We start from the raw sequence: 20490 nt of genomic DNA, 5'->3' as shown, positions 1-20490 counted from the left end.
TATACTAAAAAAATTATCTCTTGTTTACCTTTATCTGAAATTCAAATTTAACTGGATATCCTATTTTTTTTCCCCTAAAACCTTGGAACTAACTTGAAAGGATCTACGATGTCTATTTCACTTAAAAGAAAATGTGAGGGTTCAGCTTTGTCAGATCCTTAGATGAAAAGGTTAAATGAAACTATTTAGATTAATGTGCAAATAAGAACTTTAAAAAAAATCAATACTGACTTAAAGAATATGTATCCTATACCATCACTTATGAATAAAAATAATAATCATTATTAGAATAACTAACATTTACTGAGGCATAATACATGCCAGGTATTTTAATTGTTTCACCTGCATCTGTTTCTCAAGACAGATTCTGTATCACATATACTCTTATTACCTCCATTCTATAGACGAGGACTGAGGCTTAGAGAAGTTCAGGATCTGGTCTGTCATAGCACGTCTGGTAAGCGAGAGCCAGGATTTGCACCGGCGCTTTCTGACGGCACAAGCTGTTCTCCTAACCTTCTACTCTTCTGTCTTGTGAATATCAACTTTGTTCATGTGCTTTGAAAACTTAGTAAACAACTATTTTCTGTCTTTTCTTTATTTCACGATTAAAACCAAAACAAAGAGTTCTGTGTATCATGTGCCCTGAACAATGCTGCACAGCGGAGCGAGCCTAGCTGAACTCACAACACTGAAGTTATTATACAAAAATAAACACACTCTTAAGCGTCCATGGGAAAGGATTGTTCCCGTAACGCACATAAACAAAGATCGCCTCATCACTAACGTGAGTGCCAGGAAATAAAACGTTACAATAAATCACGAATATCATTGCTCCATTGTCCCACAATTCGGTAATCAGAACACGTTCTTGCTGTTTGGATCACATTTCGGTGTGTTTGTCAGAGGACCCGTCAGTCAGGATTTAAAACAGGTTAGCAGGGCACCGTCACATGCAAACCACATTTGTGCAGAGGGTGACTCACCCTCTCTGTCCGGGGCGGCAGAGTGAGCCCAGCGGGGCTCTCTCCTTCTGATCCAGCTGTTGGCAAACTTAGAACGCCAGGGAACCAGAAATGGGCTTTCTGGGCAGAGTAACACACATGTTTTCCTCTAGAAAAACGGTGCTTTCTGGATTCCTGTTTACCCTTTTACTGCAGTGAAGGTGGAACCTCTGGCACATTTTAATTTAATCTTCCAGAAAAGGGGAATTTGTTGGATTCACTAATATCTGCCCTGTGTACGGCAGGAAAATCAGATCCGTAGAGGCTGGTGTACTGTCAAAGGATAAAAATACTGTCTTGAATTGTTATGGGTTGTGTAATCTTAAATGGCTTCTCATGCGCACTCAGTGAAGCAGGAATAGGCCATGGCATCGGGAAGGGAAGTGATCTGTCCACGGCTAACAGATGTGGGGGAAGATGGGGTAGAACTGGTCACCCGCAGAACGTGTCCTCGCTGGTTAGCACAGGTCCCATGCGGGCGCCCCCTCCCCGGGTACTTGGGTCGCCGCGGCTAAGGATTTCTATGAGTAAGCAATAATTCAGATTTTCCACTAATGGAGACTACATTGTCCCTCATGAATTATATTTTGGGGCTTTTATTACATGTTATAGCTTACAAAACAGGAAAAGGGATGACTCTATTTAAAAGAAATTGACTTGTAACAAATCTCTTTACAAAGGAGCTTCCACGTGTATTTAATTATTTGTTTTCATTGCACTGACAACCTAAAGAAAGAGATGAAAAACCAACAGTATGCAAAAGATTGAAAGCTAAAAGTTTGGATACGTATGGAAACCATAATTAGCAGAAATACAAAACTAAACTTTCTCAATGGCCATCTGAGATCTGCTTTGAGTTACTCTGAATTGACTTGGCAAATGAATACCCCATCGTTTTTATGCAGTGGAGTGGATCCTGATAAACAATAGCGCAGATCCATTAGCTGTTTAAGGTAATACTCTGTGGAATATTTTAGCACTGATTATTTTGACGGTATCTTTAAAAATATGCATTTTAAAAAAAATTCTACACTATCCTTTTCCCATCCAGAGGCATAAGGATTAGGTTACCAGCTCTTGAATAATCCATCAGATCTTTGTCTCAAATGCTGAATCTTGACTTTGATCCCATTATCATCATCAGGTGGTCCTAAGTGATAACTCTGCACCCACCTCAGGGGAACACACGGGCCATAAAGGAGAACACTCACTTTAACATACAAAAAGCAATTTTTGTTCCATGGCGAGAGTCACGTGGATATGTGAAAGATGCATACCAATGACAAAAGTACAGTCAACTTCAGCCTGGATTTTTCAGGATGTGTACAAGTGTGTGTTTCCCTTAAGACAATCTAACGTTTCTCATCTGGGCTCACAGTCAGCTTCAGCTTTGTAAAATGCCTTCTTAAATGAAACAAGTTATTTTTGTAAATAAAACATGCTTTGGCAGTGTTCTCTTTGTTTAAAGTTGCATTAAATCATGGAAGTCAAATTTCTCTTTGATGACAGTCAGTGGGAAATAAACTCTATTTGTTCTTTCAAGAGGTAGCAAAATATTTGTTTCCAATTTAAATGCAGGAAGTTAAGAAAAGGTCAAAATCAGTCAAATCAATGGCAACTTTAGTCAAATTCCTAAAACCCACTAAGTTTCTCTCTTCTATAAGATTTTTATAGAAGGTTTTCATTCAAAGCCTTATAGCCATTCAGAGAACATACAAATCTCAGAAAGAAAATCAACCCTGTATTTATACAATGTTAAAGGAAGAGATTAATTTCATTTAGCACTACAAGATGACACATTTTGAAAGCTACTCATTTTTTAACATAATTCTATGGAGATTTACATATGAGACATCTTTCCAGGAATATTAGCTGAGATGTATGTTTTCTGATCTTATGTCACAGCTGAAATTATTACAAGTGTCAGACATGTTTTCATATTAATTTTTGCAAAAGAAGAAGAAAAAACTGGATACGGTCTGGAATTTCTAATTACTGCATGGAAAGCTCTGGTGCCCATCTTGGCTCTGTGTCTGCCCCGCGCTGTGCCCTGGCTCCTGTTCCCCGGGCAACAGCGTCATCAGCCCCCTCTCCCCGCTCGGTTAACCAGCTCCCTGCGGTGCGGACAGCTCAGTTCTGCAGGTCAGATGTCCGCCCTCACCTCGGTTCCCACCCCTGCTGCTGCTCTGCTTGGAAACACTATTTTTAAAAACCTGACGTACCTGTTGGCACCATTAGAAACGAATGGTTCCAACCTTGATTCAGGACCACAGTGTGGGGAATAGATCTTTTTCCTATTTTCACGGGATCTCCTCCTCTCTCTCCCTTGCTGTTCTCCCAAATTTGAAGGTCTCCATGGCGACTACTTCCATCCAATGCCATTGACTCTTTCACATAAGAAAAAGAGACGTTCACCTGAATTGGTTCCTGTTCAAAAATATAATCTATCTTGATTATACTCACTTTTCCTCTCTTACCTCAGAAGAGATTTTCCTACCCTTTATCGGGCCAAACTCTTCATCTATGGTCCTCACCTTTTTTAGAATAAATATTGGTTTGTAAAATAATACATTCTCATTATATAAAATCAAGCAATACAGGGAAGTACCAATAAAAAAGTTAAAAGCCACACTAAATCCAAGTGATAAGTAGTCAAAGGAGAAGAGAGAATTCGCAGAACAAGAGTTACATATCAAAGGCCCTGAACACAGGTAGAGACGCTCAGCTTCACTCATAGAGGAGAAATGCCGATTCAGACTACACCGAGATAACGATTTTCAGTGGTAAACATGCACAAGCTTGTCCCCATCTTGTTGTCCAGGGGACTCTCTTAATGTCACCCGTACAAAATAAACAGCCCTACAAGGGCCCACGTGGCAGCAGCTGTCAAATCTATAGGTACTTTGTCACTTTTACCTGGAAACCCTGTATCTGGTGAGTTACCCTCCAGACACATCTATTCAGATAAAATATCACATGTGCAAATTATTTACTACAACTTCCTTTGCAGTTGGAAATTACTGGAAACAACTCTAGTTTCCATCTGTAGGGTGTCGGGTTAAATAAACTGCGGTATCCTCATCCAGTGGGTGCTGTGCGCTTACCCGCAGGGACCAGTGGGAGAGGCAGGGGCAGGAGCTGTACAGCGTAGCACTCTGTTGTGAATTTGAAACTGCGAATCTGTCGTCCATTTGAAACAGTTTCAAATTCTCAAACACACGTTAAGACATAAACATCATTACATTTGGGTGAAAATTATTCTAGTCATTTCTCCAACCATGCAGAAGGAAGGAAGGAAGGAAGAATGGAAGGAGAGAGGGGGAAGGCCAAAATAAATAAGGATTTTTATAGATTTGAAAAAAATGTAGAAAAATTTAGAATCACAAAAATTTGAAAACATAAATCATAATATATATCCTCCATTTATTTATTTACTTTTTTATTTTATTTTTTTGAGAATCATTGTTTTATTGTGGACTAAATCTCTGAAAGATTGAATTGGTTAAATATTTACATACATTCTGAATATATATATATTCAGGACATGATTACGCATTATATTATAAAAACATTAACATACAGGCAAATAAAATTGGAACACAGTACCATCCATTCTATTGCCAGGGAGTCATCCCTAATCTTCCTTTGAAGTATAACCCACAGTTATAACTTATTTAAACATATTTTATATCTGGGTTTTCTATTTTTTCCATTAGTGCATATGCCCTGTTTTCATGCCAGGGACTATGCTGATTTGGTTACTACAGCTTCATAATAAATTTTGAAGTCAGATGGAGTGATGCCTTCAGCTTTGTTGTTTTTCTCAAGATTGCTTTGGCTCTTGGGGTCTTTTGTGGGGCCATAAAATTTTAGGATTTTTTTAAAATTTCTGTAAAGAATGTCATTAGTATTTTGATAGAGATTACATTGAATCTATAAGTTGCTTTGGGTAGTATTTTCATTTTAATAATATTAATTCTTCCGGTCCAGGAGTATGGAATATCTTTTTATTTTTTTGTGTATCCCCTTCAATATCTTTCAGGGTTTTATGGTTTTCCTTGCATAGATCTTTCATATCTTTGGTTAAATTGATTCCCACGTATCACATATTCTTTGTAGCTATTGTAAATGTTTCTTAATTGACTTTTTGATTTCTTTTTTAAGATTGTTCACTGTTTGCATATATAAAGCTACTGATTTTTGGATATTGGTATTGTATCCTGCAGCTTTGCTGAATTTATTGGTTTTGGTGGAGTCTTTAGATTTTTCTAAGTGTAAGATCATATCACCTGCAAACAAGGCTAATTTGATTACTTTCTTTCCAATTTGGATGCTTTTTACTTTCTATTGCCTAATTTCTCCGACCAGGACTTCAGTATTATGTTGAAAAAAAGTGGTGAAAGTAAGTATCATTGTCTTGTTCCAGATCTTAAAGGAAAGGCTTTCAATTTTTCCCCAGTCAGTATGATGTTAGCTGTGGGTTTGTCATGTATGGCCTTTACTATGTTGTTGAGGTATGTTCCTTCTCTACCCAGTTTGGTGAGGGTTTTTATCATAAAGGGATGTTGAATTTTATCATGTGCTTTTTCAGCATCTGTTAAAATGATCATATGGCTTTTCTTCTTGGTTCTGTTAATGTGATGTTTCATGCTTATTGCTTAGGGCGTGTTGAACCAGCTTCACATCCCTGGGAGGAATCACACTTGATAATGGTGAATGATCTTTTCAATATGTTGTTAAATTTGATTTGCTAGTATTTTGTTGAGGCTTTTTGCATATATGGTCATCAGGGATATTGACCTGTAATTTTATTTTTTGTTGTTGTTTCCTTGTCTGGTTTTGGCATCAGGGTGATGTTGTCCTTGTAGAATGAATTTGGAAGTATTCCATCCTCTTAGATTTTTGAAATAGTTTGAATAGAATTGGTTTTAGTTCTTCTTCAAATGTTTGGTAGAGGCCGGGCGCGGTGGCTCACGCCTGTAATCCTAGCACTCTGGGAGGCTGAGGCGGGAGGATGGCTCGAGGTCAGGAGTTCGAGACCAACCTGAGCAAGAGCGAGACCCGTCTCTACTAAAAATAGAAAGAAATGATTTGGGCAACTAAAAATACATAGAAAAAATTAGCCGGGCTTGGTGGTGCATGCTTGTAGTCTCAGCTACTAGAGAGGCTGAGGCAGGAGGATTGCTTGAGCCCAGGAGTTGGAGGTTGCTGTGAGCTAGGCTGACGCCATGGCACTCTAGCCCGGGTGACAGAGCAAGACTCTGTCTCAAAAAAAAAAAAAAAAAAAAAAAAGTCTGGTAGAATTCAGCAGTGAAGCCATCTGGTCCTAGGCTTTTCTTTGATAGATTCTTTATTATACTTTCAATCTCATCACTTGCTATTTGTTCATATTTTCTGTTTCTTCATGGTTCAACCCTGGTGGGTTATATGGGTCTATGAATTTATCCATTTTTTCTAGGTTTTCCAATTTTTTTGGTGTATAGTTGCTCATACTAGTCTTCAATAATCCTTTTTATTTCTGTAGTCTCAGTTGTTACGTCTTCTTTTTCGTTTCTGATTTTATGTATTTGGATCTTCTCTCTGTTGATCTTAGTCTAGCTAAAGCTTTACCAGTTTTGCTTACCTTTTCACACAACCAACTTCTCATTTTTTTTTTATTTCAGCTTATTATGGGGGTACAAAAGTTCAGGTTATGTATCTTGCCCATGCCCCCCCCCCCCCCCGAGTCAGAGCTTCAAGCGTGTCCATTCCCCAGACAGTGCACATCGCACTCATCATGTAGGTTTGCACCCATCCCCCCCCCACATCTGCCCGACACCCGATTGGTGCTATTCCCAAATGTGCACTTAGGTGATGATCAGGGAAACCAATTTGCAGGTGAGTACATATGGTGCTTAGTTTTCCATTCTTGGGATACTTCACTTAGTAGAATGGGTTCCAGCTCTTTCCGGGAGAACAAAAGAGATTCTATATCACCATTATTTCTTATAGCTGAGTAATACTCCATGGTATACATATACCACATTTTACTAATCCACTCATATATTGATGGGCATTTTTATTTTTTAAAAAAAGATTATTTTTATTTTGCATGAACTTATAGAAGAAAAAGGAATTCTAATGGGTTTAAAAATAATTTTTTAACCTCTAGTCAAATTTTCTTTTCTATTAATACACTGTGTATTAAACAACTTCATGCTGAACTTAAGACAAAGAAGGATCATAAACACTTCAAACTGTTTTACCTTCAGTTACCATTAGTTATCTTCCTGCTATTAAAGACAGTAAATTGTCACATCCAAACTTCCTCTGACATTTTCTCTGTCCACTTCTTGATTTATATTGATAATTCCATAAAGTTGAATCAACCAGTACTTACAGTAACCCTATATTTAAAATAAGTCAGAGTCTAGAGGCTTTCTAGAGCTTCTCCTGAATTCCTTATTTTCTTTGACTCTAATTAGCTTGATTTCATTGTAAAGTGAGTCTTACGGAATCTTTATAATGCTGTTTCTTTCTGATCTTGCTAACCTGAGATTGTCTAAAGTTATCTTTAGAGTTGAAGGACAGCGTGGAGAAAGTATAAAATTTAGGAGTTTTTTTTTTTTTTTTTTTTTTTTGTCCCAAAGAGTTTTGTAAACTTCATTTCCCCGAATTATCTCATTGATTGTGGCTGTGGAATGTTGGAGCCAACCCAAACTTTTTCTCTTGCAAACATCAATGTGTTTTCTTCCTAGATAGTTTCTTGAGTTTTTCTTGATCTTTGAAATTTAAAAACTCCATCCTGCACAACTGTGGTGTTGATCTTTCTGTATGAATCTTCCAGAGACACAATGTGCACTTTCAATCTCGATATTCAGATTTTTGTGTGTGTGAAATTCTTAATTTACTCTCTTTGGATTTCTCTTCCATACATTTGGCATTCTTCAGGGACACCTGTTTGATCTTTCACATCTATCAATTTCCTTCAGATTTTTAAAGGAATCTCTCTTTTATTTTCCAGCATTGACTATTGCTTTTGAGAAATCTGAAACCACTTGGTTCCTAGTGCTTGGTTTCTGACCTCTTTCTGTGTTTTTCTTCCTGAGATCATTTAGAATCTATTCTTTGGCCTTTATACTTGAAAATTTCACAATAAGGCACCATAATGTGAGTGGATTTTTTTCCCCCTGTTTTAGTCGTTTGTCAGGCCCATTCAATATGGAAACTAAGATTGCTCAATTCAAAGAAATTTGCCTAAATTATTTCCTAGATAATTCTACTTTCTATTGTCTCTCTCAACCTCTCTCCCTCCCTCCCTTGCCTGTCCCTTTCTCTTTCTTTTCCCCACTCATCCTTTGTGAATTTGTGTGTGGGGGAGGGAAGAAGTAGGATTACCTTTCTTTCTGTATCGAATCTCTGAATTCCTTAATTTTTTTGCATTTACTTTGCTTTTTTTAGTCTCGTTGTCCTTTTGTTCTCCTAAGAATCTTCAATTCAACTTCTCTACTTTGTATTGACTTTTTCTCTCTAAAATATAGTTTTGTTTATATAAATTCTTATTTATTTATTCTCAGGCTCTTCATTTTTAATGACTTTGTGTAGATACTTTACGATGAGAACAGCTTTCTGAGCATGTTAGTTACAATGTTTCCCTATTCCGGATATTCTCTCTAGTCGTCCGTGGTTCTCTTGCCCAATTCCAGATGTTCTCGGTGAGACAAGCTGAGCTCTTCTCACTGATCGGTGAACGTCGATGCCTTGAAGACACATCCCAAATACCCCCAAATCTGTGAGCGTCTTCTTACGGCCTCAGCCAGAGTTCACTGGTCCCTTCATCTTCGTTTCACAGCATGTTGATTATAACTTTGCCACGGTGTATATATCCTATTCCATCATAATGTATTTACAAGTGTCTCAGGACACATAATTGCTCAAAATCGGAAGCTACGCCTGTATCTATCTCTACATCCTTTCTGCAGCAACTGGGGGTAGAGGGAACACTGGAGCGGTCACTACGAATGGTGCAGTTGCTATTATGAGAATAACTCACCTTAGTTTTAGGCACGAACGTGACTTCTAATTTTTTTTATTTGTTGAGACTTTTTAAAGAGAAGTTTTCCATCCCCAGGGAAATGGAAGGAAAGGTCTGGAGACATCCGCACACCCTCTGCCCCATACGTGCACAGCCACGCCCACAACTTTTTTAAAAGTATAAATTAGATCAGCCTCAAGTAAAATACTTGCTATGCGTGTTCCTCAACTTCATTCCAGTATGATCTCAACCCACATTTAAGTTCTGTCTTTTAGAATAGGTGTTTTCCTGTTCTCCCCAGCTTCTAGAATTCTCGGTTGCTTTAGTTCCCCACCTGTACCGACCATTCCCTAAATCTCCCTCTTTGCATACGGTAACTCCTGCTAAACCCTTTAACTCCTTTACTTCATCCTGACGCACCTTAAGAGAGCTTGCGCCCCCATGAGCTTGTCACTTATATTTCAGGCACCTGGAACATAGTAGGTTCTGGTGACATTTTACTGAAAGTGTTTTAAGTGGAAAGAAGCAAGTTTGTGGGGAACTCTGAAGTCTGCCCAGACCCCCTCCAGAGAGTGGAGTTAAACTCTCACATGACACTTGGGCACGGAGAGTGGGACAAGGACGGAGAGGTTATCTGAGGGGAATTCAGAGAGGCGCTTAAAGGAACAACTAAATGAAGCTAAATACACTTAGCACTGTCGCTGTGTGGCCTCTCGGTGCTGAAGAGTTTTGTCCTGCAGGGAACCCCCGCGCTCTAGGACCTCTTGCCCAGCTTTCTTACCTTACCTACAAATAATTTCACATTCTACCTACCAAGTTTGAAGATAGGAAATGGGGATTGCTTGAAAGTAGCTAGTAAAGTACAATGCGTCAGACATCTCCATTGAAGTTTTCCTTTTCAGGCATGTACAAAAATAAACATGTGATCAACTTCTTTTCGGATGCACGTTGAGAAATCCCATCTCGCCTAACTGAACAGGTATCGCCATCACTATACAACATTTAGTACAAATAAAGTAATGATGCACAAATTGTACAGGGACCTAGTGAAGTGGCTTTATTACTAATGGCATTTAAAACATTGATACTTTTTTTCACAAGATTCTGTATTTGTAAATAAGTGAAGCATTTGTAAGTATGAAATAGCTCATTTTCATAGAAATAAGCTCTAAAATAAGTGAATTTTACCAAAGGAAAGTATAATTTCTATGTAGTATTTAAAAAGAGAAGCACTTTCTTTTTCCATTGTGAAAAACTCTTTGAAGTTGGGCTAGCCCATTATAGAAAGCAAAGTAGATACTCTATTCAATTTCAGTAAAATAGTCATATTTCAAGCTGAGATCCTTCTTAATGATATATGTTTAAAGTAAAGTTACTGACACAACGAGCAACACTAATTCATTAATTTAGATAAAAAACTGGTCTTTAACCCTTTAAAATCATAATGTCTTCAAAGAAAATATAAAGATTTCCAAAAAGGTATGGCTGTGGGTCCCTAATAAATGCCATAGGCAAGCCTCGGTCTTGTTTATGTACTTGCTTGGCACTATTCTTCAAAGGCTACAAAGAAAATGTTAGAAGAAGTTTCAAAATTCTTAAACAGTTCTGACTCTGATAATTTATAATCTAGAATGTCAGAAAAAATAAGTCCTTGAATGTTCCCTAGAAAGTAAATCTTCCTTGAGTTGGCAGCTTGATTCCTATCTTAAGTAAATTGACTATACTATTCTAACCCTTCATCTATGAGAAATAGAAATTTTTTTTTAAAGCTTATATACTTCATGTACAATACACATGAATTCAGTGGTGTTTATATGCTAGAGTGAGATATTCAGACAAGTAAAATATACAATTATTTTATCCTTTTTCATTACTCTAAGTGGAATGTTCATTTATTAGTGAAACAAAATATTATAAATATTCAGGTTTAAATGTGGATTTCTATAAGTTTCTCTACATAAATGAATCATAATTTACTTATTTTTCAATTCCAACTTTTCCTTTCTCTAAAACCAAATTATTAATGTCTTAATATTTAAAATTAATTCTATAGAAATAATTCTCTGAGCAAAGAAAATAAATCTTTGAAGACTTGGATTTTCGGTCCAGGACACTTTTTTATCCAAGCTATTTCCTTTCTGGATGAACACTGACTAAAAACAAACTTGAAAAGATATACGTTCTCCCTATTTATGCTTATATTTTATTATTGGGTAACACAGAGTAGTAAATTTCATGGGAACAATGTGTATATTCTCTGGGCTAATTTCATTCTACTGAAGAATTTTTAAATAGACATATTTGAATGCCTTTCATCACCTTATTGTAGGATGCAGAATCACCACCAGGTTGCGCTAAAGCCTTTGTCATCGTTTAACTCTGACGGGGGGGGGGGGGTGGTTTCTAAACGCTACAGTGTATGTATGTGTCTGTCAACAAACCACATGGTGCCGTCATCCCTGCTTTCATTATATTGATAGGTTTTCATGTGTATGCTGCTATTTTATATCCCTGAAACTATTTACATCTCCTAAGAATAGTACTTCCAGGATAAATCAATCATATTCTTTGGAAAATGATTTTTTTTCCTAGACCATATTCTATACAATCTTCCCAAAGTGGATCATCCTGGCATCTCCATTACTCCCTATAGCAACCCACTCCCAGCTCGCTGCTAGCAGTGGGCACCCCTGGAAGTGAGGACCCTACGAGTCGGAGCTTCCACAGGTGGATCTCGCGTCTGGTCTTTCCAGCCATAGCCCTTTCTCCCGCCCAGGTAACTCTAGCTCCTTTCTAGGAAAAAAAAATATATATATATACGTGTGTGTGTGTGTGTGTGTGTGTACCTCCAGGTTAAGTCCTATTTTTCTCTGCCCCAAATTAGAACACTGTTATAAAAACTTTATATATTTAACAAATATAGAGATATATCCCTTGAAGTTTATTTATGTAATGCATTTTTGGCTACTCGGAAGACTCAATCGAGAGTCTTCTCTGCCAAAATAACTAGATAGAATCAAATGGTAGATGGAGTTCATGTAAGTTTAGGTACTTCAGTATCCCCTTTGGATACAGTTTGAAACAAAAGAATTAATTGGGGGAGAACTAAGTAACAAAATATAATGGTAAATTAAGTACATCTTTCAAAAAGATAATTTAAGAAATACAGATTTTAGAAAAATAGGTACGCATAAATCCACGCGTGTTTGCAATTATAAAAGTTTGAAACTGTTATGATAACTCTTATTTGCAGGATTTTCTTACTAGAAGTCATTTCTGTCTTCACGTTAGTTGTGGTCTTGTTTTTGTACATTCTTTTCCTTGGGCCCCAAGCTTATCTCTGCTGGACTGATCATCTTTAGAGGTTATGACTCCAAAAACGCTGACTTCAAGGTCTTCCCAGACCACTCAAGAGCTGGAGTTTGCAAACTCAAATATTTGTCTTCAGAGGTTAGGAAAATAACAGAAATTAATGAATAAGGTTGGTAAAATGCTAAGCAGTGGCAACTTCAAAAACATGGAAAACACATACTGGACTGAAAAACACCCAAATTCAATTATTTTAAAAGCGTGGCTCTGGCCTGACAAAACTTGTCAGCAGTCTGAACATTTGCCATCTCTTGCTACATTTTACCATCTTGTTTGCATTGTATGAAACTGCTGCTGTTGGGCTGCCGGTTGCTTCTCTTTATCTGTCTCTGTTTCTTTGCATTTGTACAATGTCACTTCCTGTATTTGTACATTGCAAGTTCCTGTGCATTTGTAGCTGTAAGGAAGAGGAGGAGGAGGAGGAAGAGTGTGTCTCCTTTTCATTCAGGGAAACAATGACCTCTTCTGCTACCGTATACTCAGCACTTGAAGTATCACGTTAATCTGTGCTGGGCTCAGTTTCTCTACACAAGAGTTTCCTGGGCTATTTAACTTGGGCATTTGCTTCTACCCATTTCTCTTACTGTGTGGCTCCCTGCCTCTAAGGGTGACGATCTCAGGGGATCTCAAGCTATCCCTTAAGGCAAAGCTTCCCAGCCAGGAGAGCTGGAGGCCTGTGTATCCCTTGACTTTGGTCCCCATACTTCTCACGGGGTCCGGGAGCCAGAGGAACTTTGAGGCTGGTCACCCGCAGGGATATAAGAAGCCTCGTGCAAGATCCACATCTTTTCCACTTTCCTCTTTCCTCCAGCGTGCCCTTCCGAACTCCTGTCATTTACTCTGTGCTCATGAGGTGACAAGCCGGGAACTACTAGCTTTGGGAGCACGTGGCTCCTTAGCCCCGTGGTGACTTAGCCCCGTAGACAGGCGTGTGTGGTCTGCAAGCGTCTGCACAGGATCGACCTGTCTGTCCTCGTGACCTGCGTTGACTCCAGACTCACACTGGTATCTGCGGCCTCTTCACTCCGTAGGGCAGAGCCTGCGGCCCTTCACTCCCTGAGCTGAGAAAGACTGTACCCCCCTCAGGCCATGGGCGGGGGAGCTGTCACCAAGAGGAATGTGCTCCCAGAGGCAGATCATTTCTCTAAGGTCCTTTTCTTTTTTCACTTCTGTTCTCCCTCTCCCCACAGCTTCATGGCAAGAGGCAAAAGTAGCCTTAATTTTTACACAAACACTTTTTCTCGTTTTCGAACTGCTGCAGTCCGAGGAGAGGAAAATTCTTTTTATCAATTGTAAGTACTTTAAATTTTCCTTGATGCGCTGTGTGTGACTAGTTTTTGAACCAACTGATTTCACAGCTTGGGCTTTGGACCTCTTGATGTTCTGTGTTTGTAACTTTTCTGTCCCTTAATTTAGGGTTTTATTCGCTGTCCTGATGCTTGGCCTGTTGTCCTTACTCAGCTAGACCTCCGCTGCTTTCCTCTTGTCCCCACACACGAGCACCTGCCTGCCGGCTACCTGACTTGCTGCTTTGGGGGCTGGATCCTGGCTCGAGCATCGCCTCGTCTTCTTGAATGGACTCCTTTTTTGCCTGCTCTGACCCTTCCTTCCTGAGTGATCTCTCACCCCGTTCTGGTTTCCCAGCCTCAGCATCGGCCTTGAATAGAGTTGCCCCCCAAATTATTCCTGGAGCGTTTCAGGGAGCACAGAGGAGAACAGCTCTCTCACCCACGTGGTTTTGCTTCTGAGAAAATAAATTTTGCTTAAAGGCAAAACATCGAATCTTGTTCTCTTCTCCTTTCTGGCCCACCCTCTCCCACTTCCAGCGTTAGGAACCAGGGCGTGCCTGACTCGTGCTCACCCTCTTCTTCCTCACGGGAGACTCTGGGGGGCTGAGCTGCCCCCTCCGGCGTCTGCTGCCAACTGAGAGTCGTTTACATTAATGTCTCTCGTGACGAGAAAGTCAGGTGGCATGAAATTCATTAAGTCATGTAAAACATACGGAGATCCCGCCTTATTGAACTTCTTTTGAAAATGCGAATATTAGTGTTCAGTTTCCCCAGAACATATGATATTGAAATAATAGGCTTTTTAAAAATGAAGGCAAACATTTTAAGTATTTAATTACAGTTTTTAAGGCACGCTGATCTTTTCCTCTTACGTGTTCAAGCCTCCTTTTCTAGCCATGTTCTCGCTGTATCTAGTGATGGATCGTTAGAGAAATGGCTTGACTTGACGTTCACCTTTGGCTAAAAATATAAATAAATAAAGGGCTACTTAACTCTTTACATAGATTTTTCTTTTATCCTAAGTGGTGTATTGACCAGCTTTTTACCCAAAAGAAACCCACAAAAGGAATGACAAGGGGGGAAAAAAAAAAAAAAGCCTGTTAGTTTTGTCTGCTTTTAGCACTCAAACTAATTAATGAGATGAAATCAAGTGCTGTGTATTAATCTCCCAAGCTAAATATACCGCATACAGAGCAAATTCAGACATCTCCTCTCCACCGAGTTTATTTAAGGTTCTTTGGCAGGAGCTGGTGCTGGGATAGGCAGCTCCTTGGATGCTTTCTCCCTGCAATCCGATACCTAATGGTTTTCCTCTTGGCTGAGAAACTTCACAGACAGCAGAGAGGGACGGGTCACGTGCCCGGGCCCCCGGGCGGGGTGAGCGGCGTGGAGGGGGGCAGCCTGCTGGGGGCTGCCGTGCCGGAGCCGTGTCCGGAGCAAACACGTCCCGGCTGCCGCGGATAAGGCCGTGTCCTCAGGGTGCAGGCCTGACCTCTGAGAGCCGGTGAGCACAGCCGCTCAGCTCCGGGCGGGGGGCCGCGTCCAAGCTGCCGGACACCCTTCTGGTGCATGGCAGGTCGCAGGGGGCACAAATCCTGCCCCTCAAGCTTTGTTCTGCCAACACAGTCCCGCGATCTGGAGAAAGTTACTCAGCTGTTCTGAGCTTCATGCTTTTCATCTCTAAAATTGAGATAATATTAAGAAGTTACCATTTATTCAAGGCAATAGCCAAGCACTGTGTTAAGCACTTTACATTTTCTCATTTACTTTTTCTGTTTTAACGTCTAAGTATTATGGCGGTACAAATCTTTTTGGTTACATGGATCACTGTTGTCATGCCTGAGTCATGGTTGTGAGTGTGCCGGTCACTCCGATAGTGTCATTGTACCTGGTAGGCAGGTTCTCGCCCATCTCGTCCTCCCCCCTCCCCCCTGCTTGTTTTCTGTTGAGTTTTACTTCCCTCCACACACACGTGGGCTCGTCGATGAGTTCCAGTTTAGCACTGAGCACCTGTGGTGTGTGTTTTCCCACTCTCTAGATACTTCACTTAGGGTAACAGTGTCCAGACCTCCTCGTTGACTCTTGCATGGAAAAGCAATCGAGCAGTAGGGTTTGATTGTGGGCCCACGTTCTGACCTCTCTAGACTCCAGATTTCCTTGCGGTAACCTGGAAATCATGAGAGTTCTTACCTGCCAGGATTGCCGTGAGATTACCTGAGATAATGTGCAGAGATGTGTACGAGAGTGACCGAGCCCCGGCAAGAACTCAGCAGAGGCTGGCCGTTATTAACAGTCCTCCAAAGGCAGGCATTGTTCCCACTTGGGTGATGGGGAAGTTTGCACCAAGAACAGTTGCTAAGGAGCAGATCTGGGATTCAAGTTTCGGTCCATTGGCTGTTAAACCTGAGCTCAAACCACCAGGCTAATACAAATTCCTGTTGCCGGCATCCTCTCTTCCCATCCGCCCTGCCGTAGCTGGGCCGCGGGTCCCCACGGATCACCCTGACGCTCACTTCTGCTCATCCAGTTCCCAGACCAACCCGACTCCAGAAAGGAAGTTCCAAACCAGCCTCAGCTTCTCCGTCCTTGGAGGCTGGCTACTGAGTCACGCTTCCTGTTACTGTGAGCTCAGGACAGAGCGTTCCAGCACGAACCACAGAGCCCTGTCCGGGAGGAATGTCCGGGAGGAATGTCCGGGAGGGGTGCCCCTCGGCAGCCCCCGGAGGGGAGGAGGCCTCCGAACCTGCCTCTTGCTCCGTCCCTGCGGGGGCCGCTGTGTGTCTCCCTCGGGTCTCCAGCTCTGCTCGTCACAAAACCAGGCTCTGCTTGCTGTGACAACACTGTGATCGGGACTTCACAGACAGTCCTTCTGATATTTACATCCCTTAATGATTAGTGCCTCAAATTCACATTGAGAAAACAAATACAGAGTGATGACCTCATGTGCCCAAGGTCACACAACCATTTACTTTTACAGTAATAATGATCTTCTGCATTTATGATTCCTGAACATATCTGAATTACCTAGAAGAAGGTTTCTCACGACAGGCTTTGTGTCAGCGAGTGGGAGGGGGAGGGCAGTGTGCTGCTGCCCGCTGGTGGCCCGACCTGCAGGTGCGCACCTTGGTCTGCCCGCGTCTCCTCACCTCTGCCCTCACCTGCCGGCCAGAACTTGGCTGTGTGGCCGTGCCTGGCTGCAAAGAAGGCTGGGATGTGTGGCCTCTGTGTGTGCCCATACAAAAACTAGGATTCTATTATGTTACTATAGAAAAAGAAAATTGAAACTGGGGACAACCAGCACTTCCTGCCGCAGCACTTGGCGAGTCCATTGTGAACACAAGGGTGCTTGGATTCGTTCGAAAACACTGAGCCGACACCGGTTACAGACTTCTCAAGGACCTCCCGCACCACAAATCTGGAAATGTTACCAACTCTTGAAAATAAGCAACGAGTAGCGACAATCACAGCAAGGTCCCGCAGGCCCCCGGGCTTCCCTTCTGCTGGGATCGGGGCTGAGCGAGATGCAAAGCGATCACAGGGCTCTGAGCTTCGGAGATTTGACCCTTAGCTGTGCTGCGAGTCACTGGATTTTCACCTATGTCGTTTCATCTAGATTGGGGTTTTAATAAAACCCTAATTTGCTACAGTTCTCTTTCCATAGCCGGCTAAACAAAGGAGGCGGGTGATTGTCCAGTTTATATTAAAGGACCTTTGATGTGAGAGCTGAGTTTGTCAGGTATTGCACCAGTTTGCTTCGAGCCAAATTCGGTGCCGAGCTCCACTGTCCTTATCTGCAAAACTAACACAAAGGATGAGCCCAGACCCCCTCGGAGCCACAGCATTTTACGCATCTTGCTCTTTGTATCCACTACCTGGAAGTCAGGGCTGAGGGTGGCGGACGAAGAGCGCAGGCTCCTTCCGGTGGTCTGAGTAACCCACTGTGGGTCCCCGGGGCCCCGCCGCTGGCACCCCCGCCGCAGCCCAGGGCCAGGCATAACAGGGCCGGTGCGGGAGAGGCTGGGGCTGTTGACACAGGGCCTGGCTCCCGCCGGGCCTGGCGTCGCCCTTCTCTGAGAACTGGAGTTCCCCGCATTTTCCCCCATATTACAAGAACCAACAAACGGTGTTACAAAAACAAACAGGATTTGTTTTTCTTTTAACAAATAAAAACTAATTTATGCTAAAGCTTTGTTGCTTTGAGTCAGGCCAACCGCATGACCCGCTGCCAACGCTTCTCTGTGTGAACGTCTCGAGTTTGTCAAGCTTAGCCCTTGCTGGAAAAAGTATAGGGTTTGCAAGCCACTAATTGGCCTAAAATGCTCCTCTATTTTATATAAACACACAGCATAGTATCAAAAATAGAGTTGCATTCATTAGCCTAAAAATCCAGCTTCCCATGTGAAACCTTTTTTCATACCCCTCAAGATTTTGGTTTGCCTGCACAGTTAGAGGGAAACTTGGTTTTTAAACTTGTACTCTGTAATTTCACACACACACGAAAAGAAATGGGTGGCTTCGATTTCCATTTTTGCCCATTAACATATTTTATAGGCGGTAAGGCAGAAAATGAAAACCTTTCTCTAGACGATTTGGTGCTAATATTAGGAAGGTAAATCCGAAATTAGCAAAACCATGACACTACCGGCAATGGCAATAATAATACAGGTCTACCTCATTTTATTCTGTGTTTCTTTATTGAGCTTTGCAAATATTGTATTTTTTAATAAATGGAAGGTTTGGTTTTGACCTGTGTCGAGCAGATCTCTGGGAGCCCTTTTTCCAATAGCCTCTGTTCACTTCCAGTCTCTTTGTCAGCAGTTCTTAGCAATAAATTATTTTTTAATTAAGGCATGTACTTTTTTAGATGTAATGCTTTTGAATACTTAATAGACTATAGTGTGGTGTAAAGATAACTTTTATATGCAACGGGAAACCGAAATAACTGTGACTCGCTCTGTTGAGTTGGTCTGGAGCGGAACGCGCAGTGTCTCTGAGGTGTACCTGTAAAAGAAAAACAGACGTGTCACTATGGATTCTGCTGCAAACTGGCGATTGATTAAATCTTGACCACATTTTGAAAGCTATTTGTTTGCCATCCCTTGTAATTCTCAGTCCTGAGTCCACTGATCCCCGTCGTCACTCTAAGCAGATGACTCCTCCTCCTGCCTAGCTGAGAACGGGAAGATTCAGTGTATGTCCTTGGCAGGCCTTTTTCTAACTTGAAATCCGTCTGTGTCTTAATTCCCTGGGGCCGCCTCCTCCCTTTTCTACACGAGGTCCTGTGCGTGTGCTCTCGGTCCCGTAGACTCCTCTCCTTCTCCAAGTCTGCCCCCTCTCTTTAGCTTCCTGAACGACAAACACGTTTTCCCCCATCGGAAAGCAATGCTCTGTTCCCCACCCCCCCCCCGCCCCCCGCCGCTTAACCCATCAGAACTTCCTAATCAATTTTTAATTCTCAAAATTACAGAGTAAATCAGCTGTGTACATTTCCCCACTCTTTACTTGCTCTTCAAATCCTTGAACTCTGTTACGTATCCTCTAACCCTCTCCTGAACCTGGTCTCCCTACGTTTAATGTTAACCTCCGGGTTACCCAACTGAGCGATTCCGTTTCGTCTGCAGCGTGTGGTCCTGGAAGCTCGAATTCCCCACCCTCAACCAGCCTGGGCCTAGAGACGTCAGCAGCCCCCTGTGTTTCTCTCAGTGTCATGGCCTGACCTTGAGTCTTCTAAAGGTTTTGGACCTAGACGATGGACACTCGTATCCCCCAGGACAATGGGCCCTGCTGGCCTGTTCTTGTCGGATGGTGACTCCAATTAGGACCATTTTCAATGATGAGGTGAATTATTTGTTAGCTTCCTCTACACCACAGTACCCAAATTGGCACTTTCCTACTTCCCCACATTCTCCCTCTATCTTCACGGGCCTCCCTTTTCCATTTTCTGTGCCTTAAACATAGTCACACATCTCTCTCAATGCTCTGTCTCATTTGCTGATTCCATGAACACTCACAAGTGCAGCTACGACTTTTACATATGTGGCCTCCAAACCAAATGTGTGGCATCAGCCGCTCCCCTGGGGGCCGGACTTGCATTTCTGCAGCACTGCTGTGTGTCCCCGGCTGGTCCCGGTCCGTGGCATTTGCAGCCGCCCAGCATTCCGTGGTCAAAGCCTCAGTGTTGTCTTTGGTCTCATCCCGGCTCTCACGGCCCGTCGTCATCGGGCCTGGCTCTCCCTTGGCACAGACTCCAACAGGCGTCCGTCACTGTGATTCCTGCTGCCAAGGCCCCGGCATATGGCCTTGCCACCTTTGGACTAGACTACGCCAACACCCTTTCACAGTCTCCTGGATTCCGGTTGCTTTCATCTTTGGTTTATCTAATGCATTGCTGTCAAATAACTTTTCTGTAGCATATCTCTTTATGGTTCTTCAATGGCTCACAAGGAAAGGTTACTTAAGGTCACTCACCTTTGCTGACATAACACTCCCTACCCTGTGTACCCTATGCACTAGCTGAAATGGTCTACTCACTGCGTGCTAGCGTCCACATTTTTATGTTCCTAGAACTTTTTTTCAGTGTGTTCCCCCCACCTGCAAGACCTTGACCCTGGAGATGTGCACTGTAAAATATAGATGCTATTTTAAGTCCTAACTCAAATGCCATCTGCTACAAGAATCATTTCTGGATCCCTGTTCACCTCCGCTTCTGGATTTATTCTTCTTGGAAGAATAAATAAAATTCTCCCTGGACGTAAATCCCACTTCCATTTTTATCTCTCATACCCAGCTACAGCGTGAGAGTCAAACACTTACT

Source organism: Eulemur rufifrons, chromosome 27 (assembly GCF_041146395.1).
Source record: "Eulemur rufifrons isolate Redbay chromosome 27, OSU_ERuf_1, whole genome shotgun sequence".
NCBI classification, from domain to species: domain Eukaryota; kingdom Metazoa; phylum Chordata; class Mammalia; order Primates; family Lemuridae; genus Eulemur; species Eulemur rufifrons.
This window is presented reverse-complemented; position numbering follows the sequence as displayed.